Consider the following 8104-nt stretch of genomic DNA (forward strand, 5'->3'; position numbering starts at 1 on the left):
ATCTTATATGACTAATCCACTAACATACTAAATTTGTTCATGTAGATGGGTTTACTCACTGCCCGGAGAACACGTGCAGCCCTTAAAAGTCCATGCTTATATATACTTGTAATCATAGCACTGCCTGGCTGAGACAGGAAGTTTATGAGTTCAAAGCCAGCTTGGGCTACATAGTGAGAACCCACTTAAAAATGCTCCATGTCTATAATGGTGGTATAACCCTTTCGATGCTCAAAGTTCAATACTAACACAATAGCTCTACCATTGGCTGTTCATGATTTCAGGCACTAATTCAAACAGAGCTCAGCTCTTTTGATGAATCCAAGTAACATCTTCTCCCTAATTAACACCAACACTTCAATTTTCTCTCTCTGTCTTTATCCATAGTTTTGGAGTCTTACTGTCAAAATCCAAGGATAAAAGGCAAAAAAAGCCACCAATGGTTTTCCACTTTTATGCCTGTCTTAGCAATTTCCTGAGAGATGTTTTGAAGCTCCTCTTGAAGTATCTGTGCCAAAGACCTGGTAATTGTTTTTTTATGGTTTTCCAATGAAGTGTGAAATCCTTCTAATAGCTGTCAATAGCTTTCTGTTCTCTGTAACTGTGAGCACTAGGAGAGAGAAATTTAACAACCCTTTTTCTCTCTCTCTTTCTCTCATCATCCCTACTTTGGTCCCACATCTGGTTATGTTGATGAGACAGTAAACTGTTGGCATTATACCTCTGAATAGTGAATGGAGTTAAGGATAGGTATAATCTATCATATTAGATCCATTCTTACTTTCAAAGTAATATTTTTAAAGCATAGTAAATATGTATTCATTGGTTCACTTACAAAGTCTTTGAGTTTTTTACTCTGCTCTAGGCAGATTCTTAGGAGCTGAAGATATGTAGACTAAAAAAAAGTCCCTGTTTTTAAGTAATTCACAAGTTAATGCCAGAGAGAGAGAGAGAGAGAGAGAGAGAGAGAGAGAGAGAACAGAGAACAGTGCAAATCAAGTGTTTGGAGGAAAGAGGTAATCAAAAGGGTCAAAAGAGACTGACTCTGGGACACTGAGAACATAAGCACATCCTATGTTCAACACTGAGATCATAATCATGTCCTATGTTCACTACTTTTCTAACACCTAGCATAGGATCTAATGTTTAAAAGATATGTAGTAAATATAAGTTGCATTAAATCCTTCCACCCTACTCCTCCTATTAAGAAATCCATGAAGATAGAGATACTCTTCAACATATTTTTGTACCATTGTAAAAGTTAGTAATAGAAAAAGAAGGCTATCCTTTTTAAGTGTTCCTAGACGGCTATTCAAAGAGATAAAGCAGCCAAAGCATGCCTTCAATTGTTTAAGAAGGCACATGAAATTATTACTCAGGAAATGTTTAATTAGTATTTATTATATTTAATATAACAGTTTAGGCCAAGTTTGTGATTCTCAAGGATTGTATTTTTCTATGCTATATGTAATCTTTATAGTATATGAGAATCCTTTTTGGGTAATTAATGCATATGGTATATTTATGTCCATTATTTGGAACTTGGCAAATAATTATACTCTTTCAAGTTCTTATGGTGTTTATAGTTATATCTTTGCTTCTGTAAGACGTTGTTTGTATTTATAATTTGTTTTATATCACATTCCTGGGGAGAAATACAATTAAATTGTTACACTGAACCTCAATGAGAAAAGAGAACCTGTTTTATGGCTACATGCTCTGCCCCTAGAAACACTAGTATCATGGTACAAACTGGTGAATATTTGTGCACTTAGGCACTACTTGCAAAGTTTCATAAGAATGCTGGCACCGTCTTCTCCAATTGATTGCAAACCTTTTCTGGGAATCATTTGTGATACTATTTCACTCCCCTGATTTTCTCCTTCCCTCCCAACTTTCTTGTAACTACTGGCAGATATTCTTTTTAGGTAAAGATTGGATCCAGGCCCTAAACCAATCCTAGATATTATAAATGTATGAAGCTCTATCCCAGTCCTCAGTAGGAAGTTTGAATTAAGTCTAAATTTCATAGACTCAGGGCTAGGTATGCTGAAAATTATGATTTGAATATGAAATGTCCTTCCAAAGACCTGTGTGTTGAAAGTTTGATATTAAGCTCATAGATTCAGTCATTGAGGGGTGACTTGACTATGAGAGCTCTGCTTTCAGTGGTTTAATCCACTGATAGATTCACAATTTGAGGGTATTTGGAGGATACGATGCCTCATTTGGAGAAATAGGCCACCGGAGGATGTGCATTGAAGTATATTTTCCCTTAGCCCCTTCTTGTCTCTCTTTGTTTCCTGGGTACCATGATATGAGCAACTTCACTCCTCTTCCCACTTTTGTCATGATATTCTGCCTCACTATAGCCCAGGAACATCAGAACCAACTGACCATGGACTGAAACCTCTGAAACTGTGAGTGAAACAGTTTTCTTCCTTTAAACAATTTATTTCCAATATTTGGTTATAGCATCAAAAGTCTGACTAATACATTAGGGTTATGTGTTTTTCTCTAGTCCCCTCACAATAGCCTAGATAAATTAGCTTTGCAGTTTTCTCAATTCAGTGATCACTTAACTGAGCCCTTGGGAAAGGTTCTGGGAAATTTATGTGAACTACTCTTTAGTTAGCGAACTTCATTTTCAGTATATTCTATCAGTCCTGGAGATTTGCCTTTGAATAGTCACTGTTCAGATACATGATGTAATTCAATTTATCTTCAGTTAACTTCCACAAAGTGAGTTCCAAGCTGAAATTTCCAAAAGTTCTTACTACCAACTTTAGCATTCTGCCTCTAAGGATAGAACGTCTGAAAATATCCTGAGCATAACACCACATTGGGACGATAAAATTTTGTTTAGCCATGATTACTAGAGCAAGCCTCTCTAGCTTTTCCAGAATTATCAGTTCTAGCTTAGCCTTCCTTTTTACATATCAGGCGTCTGAGGTGGCAACAAATCACAATACCACTGGTTAGGGCATTGGTTCCATGAGCATTCAATGAATGGTTCATCCTGCATGGTACATAACCTAGAACTGAGCCCACAAAAACTCCTGTTCTACAAGCATTAGGACTCAAAAGGAGATGAAGGGCTTCTGCTTGACTGACGATTTTGGTCAGTACATCAGGATTAAACAATGGTAGAGCCTATAAAAACAAAACATCTTTGCCCTTAATAGCTTGTAACTTGCTGAAGAAAAGAAGGTGAACACAGAAATTAGAAGTAAGTAACTCAAATCCTGATTCTTCTATTGTATGTGGAAACTGAAGCTCCTCCCTCTGCTCAGTCATGTGTACAAGAAAATAACTAGTCTTCATTTGGCTATTCTGATGTTTTTTCTTTGTTTTTAAGTTTATTTTTTTTATTTTATGTGTATGAACATTTGGCCTGAGTGTGTATATGTGCACTACATACGTGACTGGTGGCCTTGGCAGTCAAAAGAGTCTGCCAGATTGCTTGGAGTTGGAGTTACAGGCGAAAGTGAGCTGTCTGCTGCAGGTGTTAGGAACCAAATCCTGGTCCTCTGCAAGATCAGCACTCGTCTTATCCAGCAAGTCATTCTCTCTAATGATCAGTATTTATTTTTCATTCATACCATTTAAAAGCAAACCTCTTTTCTAATTTTTAGAGTGCAAACCTACATTACTTTTCTAACAGTCTAGAAAGGCAGGAAATAGAAAAAAAACTGCCCTAGCTACTTGAGATGTTCATCCACCCCCATGGTGATTCCAGAATATGGGAGGGCTTTCCTCTCTTACTCTTTTTTATTTTTTTCCTTTTCTGCTATCTGGCTCCTTTATTTAAAACAGCTGTCTAAGGACAGCAATAATGTCATCTACACTCATAAATACAACAGATTTCAGACTTTTCTTCTTACTGGCATGTGACACCTAGGCTATATGTTCCTTTAAGAAAAATCTCTTAGTTGTTTCTGTGTCAGTTTCTTATAGCTATATAACAAATGACCTATATACCTTGGTGACTCATAGTAACAGGTATTTATTCTGACATCATTCTGGAGACAGACATTCCATACTCAGTTTCACTAAGCTGAAATTTAGATGTCTGAAAAGTCTAGGGCAGAGTCCAGAATCAATTCCTTTGTGTTTTCTAGCTTCTGGAGTTGGCATGCACACCTGACCTCATGATGTCCTTCTCTGTTGGTGAAGACAGCCGTGCGGAATCATGCTTCGGTTATTTCATTGCTCTTTGTCCTATACTTAAATTTCCTTCTGTCTCAGTCTAAAAGGACACTTGTGATTATTCCTGCCATACTCTCATCTAATTCAGGTTCATCTCCCCATCTCAAGATCTGTAACTTCATCATTTTTGCAAAGTCCTTTTGCCAAATAAAGTAGCATTTACAGACTATGTGACATGACAGTCTCAGTTTCCTCATGGCTCTTTGGCCATTTGGGCTCTGTCTCATTTGCAGGCTTACTTTGTTTTAAACAAAATTAAATACTGAGTTTTCTAAGGGTTTAATACTAGATGCTATTTTCTTCATACATTGTATTATACTTAGTTGTTTGCTATTTATGAACCATAGATGTTTGTATATAAATATATGAATATATTTTGATATATTTAAATTATATATATAATATACCAAATTTGAATGAAGGTAAACAATGTTATTATAATAAATAAATTTAAAATTTATGAAGTATAACACATAAAGTATAAAACTCATAAATATCTAGCTTAGCAAATTATTACAACATAAATATGCATGTAGCCACCACTTAAATTGAGAAATAGAACACTAATAGAACATACTGCTTGCTTGCATACAAGAGACCCTTCTCAAATTATATTTCTGTCCTTGTGAAATTTAGTCCCAAGTGATTTTGTTTATTTGTTTGAGGCAGGGTCTCACTATGTAGCTCATACTGGCTTCAAACTCCTGATTCTTCTGCATTAACACCTTGAGTACTGGGATTTCAGACATGCACCACCATGCTTGACTACTTCCAATTATATTAATTTATATAATAGTATTATACATAGCTTCCGTTCCTTTTTGGGAAGACAAAAGCAACTGTGATATTTAAGAACTGACCCAGCCTTTTTCCTTTTGAACAATAATGACAGCATCAAAAAAGAGAACTAGAAACAAGTTTTACATAAGAGGTAGCAGAATATATCATGTCAACATATGTCACTTTTGAATAAGGTTTATTTTGATGTAAAAGTACTTAAGAACAAATGTCAGGTACAAAGAACACTCTGACCTTCTCCTCTTTCTTCCTCAAAGTAAAAACTGAAATCCACATATAGAAATTGTCCTCATACCAAAAGGAAAATAACATTTTTATAATAAGAGATGAGAAGTTGAGAGCAACAGCAAACAGATCTTTTTTTAAAAAATAAGGCTTACATTCTAGTTTAGTTATTTTTCTGGTATCATCTTGCCTGTTCAAACTAATATCAAAGTATGAAAGCCTTGCCACTTCTTTGAGTCTTCACTGCCTTATAAAGTCACCCCTGTCATCCAAAACTTTTGTCAAGGAAAGGTGTCAGCTTCTCTTGCTGATTTCTTTTGTGTCAGTTTAATTTTCAGGCTCAGCTTACAAATTCCTAAGAGGGTAGCAGTGAAATTTTTATTCCCCTACACAATAACATAAGACAACATCACTCTGCAGTCAGATGGATCAAGAAAAGTACTTGAACACTGAGTAATCATGTCTGAATACAAAAATATAAGCAGCCATATATAAAAAAAAAGTGACTGCTGTTTGTTTTTCCTTACATTGTTATTGTTTTTCACCAATTAAAACTTTGACTATACACTCTTTCCTCTTTCTAGATTCATACTAATATAAAATCACAGAGATTTGAGGAGAAAAATTGTGTGAGCCAGAGTTCAGGGAGGCCTGTTCCACAAGTGTTTTCTAGACAGGGCGGTGCCACTGCACTCATGAATTCAAAGCAGCTGTGATTGTCTTCACAAGACCTGTACAAGATCAAGCCAATCAACAATCCAGCATGGAAGGAGAGGGGCTCCTGTATCCCCACCTCTAACTGATGGACTATGGACAGCCGATGGCCTCTGGGGGTGGGAGTAGATGGTCCCACACCCATGAGTATACAGTCAGCACAAATTAGACTCGTTGGGTTATCTTTTTTAAAAGATAGAAGAAGAAAACATTGTTTTAGAAACCTCCAAGAGTCATGAGACCAGCAGCCAAGTCAGGTGAAGGAGCATGAGTTTATTCAAGCCAATTGGCTGACATCTGGATCATTTTATAATGGCACCAGCCCCCATAAAGTTTTGGGAGAAATTTATAGTCAATTCATATATGAGGAATGCAAGTAAAAAGAAAATAGCACATATGTAACAATTAAACAAGTGGTTACACAAAAACATATGATCTCAAAGATAAGAATGCAACAGTTTGGGTAAACAAAGACTTCAATCTTGGGTAGAAAGGTGATAACAGCAGGGATTGAGGGAAGATTTCTTTTACCTTCCTCATTCTTATTTCTTATCTTGGGGTTCTTAGCAACCATTCAAAGTTCTTAGCAATCTTCCTAAATGTTTCATTACCATCACAAAAGCTAAAGCTTTTAGCAACCATTTGATGCTCTTTTACTACCACCACAGCATGAGGTTGGGAGGGTTAGGAGATGGATTTTGAGGAAATTAGGGGTAAGAGTGGGGGAGGGTGAATATGGTCAAAATATATTGTATGCATGTATGAAATTCTCAAAGAATACATGAATAAAATTAAATTTAAAAAAATCACAGAATTGCTGTACTTCCTGAGAGCATGTGATGTTGAGTAAAGCCCCAGTTCAACTCTGTCACCAAAGCACTAGAAACAATCCCAAATCCTACATGTCCTTTCAATGTGTCTTACTCAGATATTTCCTAATGATTCTCCCTCATTGCCATGAACAATAAACTCAGTGCAACTGTAAATTTGTTTCTGGTAGTCTATGGCTAAATAGCACTGACATATCGAATGTTCTCTGTTGTTTTTATCAATGTAATGAATGACATGTAGCATTTTTGTATATTATTCTTTAAATAAATTTTGAATATCCTCTTTAACTGATTTAATAAAACTATGTTTTTAAAAACATTTTCAAAGTTATAAACTTTTAAATCCTGTTTTCAGTATTTATTTTTCATTCTTTTTATTTATTTTTATGTGTGTGAGTGTCATGCCTGTATGTATGTAAATGCACCTGTGTCATGCAATGCCTGCAGAGGACAGAAGAGGGCATCAGGTCCCCTGGAACTGGAGTTACAGTTCTGGACAGTTTCTAGCTGCCATGTGGGTGCTGGGAATCAAACCTGGATCTTTTGCAAGAAGAGCCAGTGCTCTTAACCTCTGAGCCATCTCTCCAGCACTATTTTTCATTCTTATATCTTTGCACTAACTAGTACTTGCAGAACATGACAGATGTTTCTAGTGGAAGTGAGTATCTTTCTATTGTGCCTATTTTAATGACAGCGTGTTGAGTTTCTCTCTATTAAACATGATATTGACCATTGGTTTAAAATAGAAATCATGTATGGAATTATCCTGCTTCAAATTTTCATGCTGCTGTTTAATTGATATGTGGCCTTGAGTAAGCCACTTAAAACTTCTTGCAACTAATTTCCTTATCATAGCAACTACTACTTCACAGTGCTTCCTCCCAGTTACTTTCATTAGAATATTATAAAAATATGAAAAATCCTTAGAACAGTTTGATTCACAATAGTTGCAATATCTAGGTTAATCATACAATATAACATTATAAAATACTTTTAGAACACAAAATATGATGAAAACAGTAATATGTCATGTATTATATGACTAGTATTTTATTATTACTGTCTTTCGTCTTCATCCAGAATTTTTAAAAATTATTTTATTTATTTTATATTTTATGTGTATGAGTGTATTGCCTGCATGTATGTGAGTGCACCTGTGTTGTGCATTGCCACAGAGGTCAGAAGAGGGCTTCAGATTCCCCTGGAACTGGAATTAAGGATGGTTTGTAGCTGCCATGTGGCTGCTGAGAATTGAACCCAGGCCCTCTCCAAGAGAAGTCAGTGCTCTTAAGTGCTGAGCCATCTCTCCAGCACCTGCCTTCATCCAG

This window comes from Nannospalax galili, unplaced genomic scaffold (genome assembly GCF_000622305.1).
Source record: "Nannospalax galili isolate Female #2095 unplaced genomic scaffold, S.galili_v1.0 scaffold270, whole genome shotgun sequence".
NCBI classification, from domain to species: Eukaryota; Metazoa; Chordata; class Mammalia; order Rodentia; family Spalacidae; genus Nannospalax; species Nannospalax galili.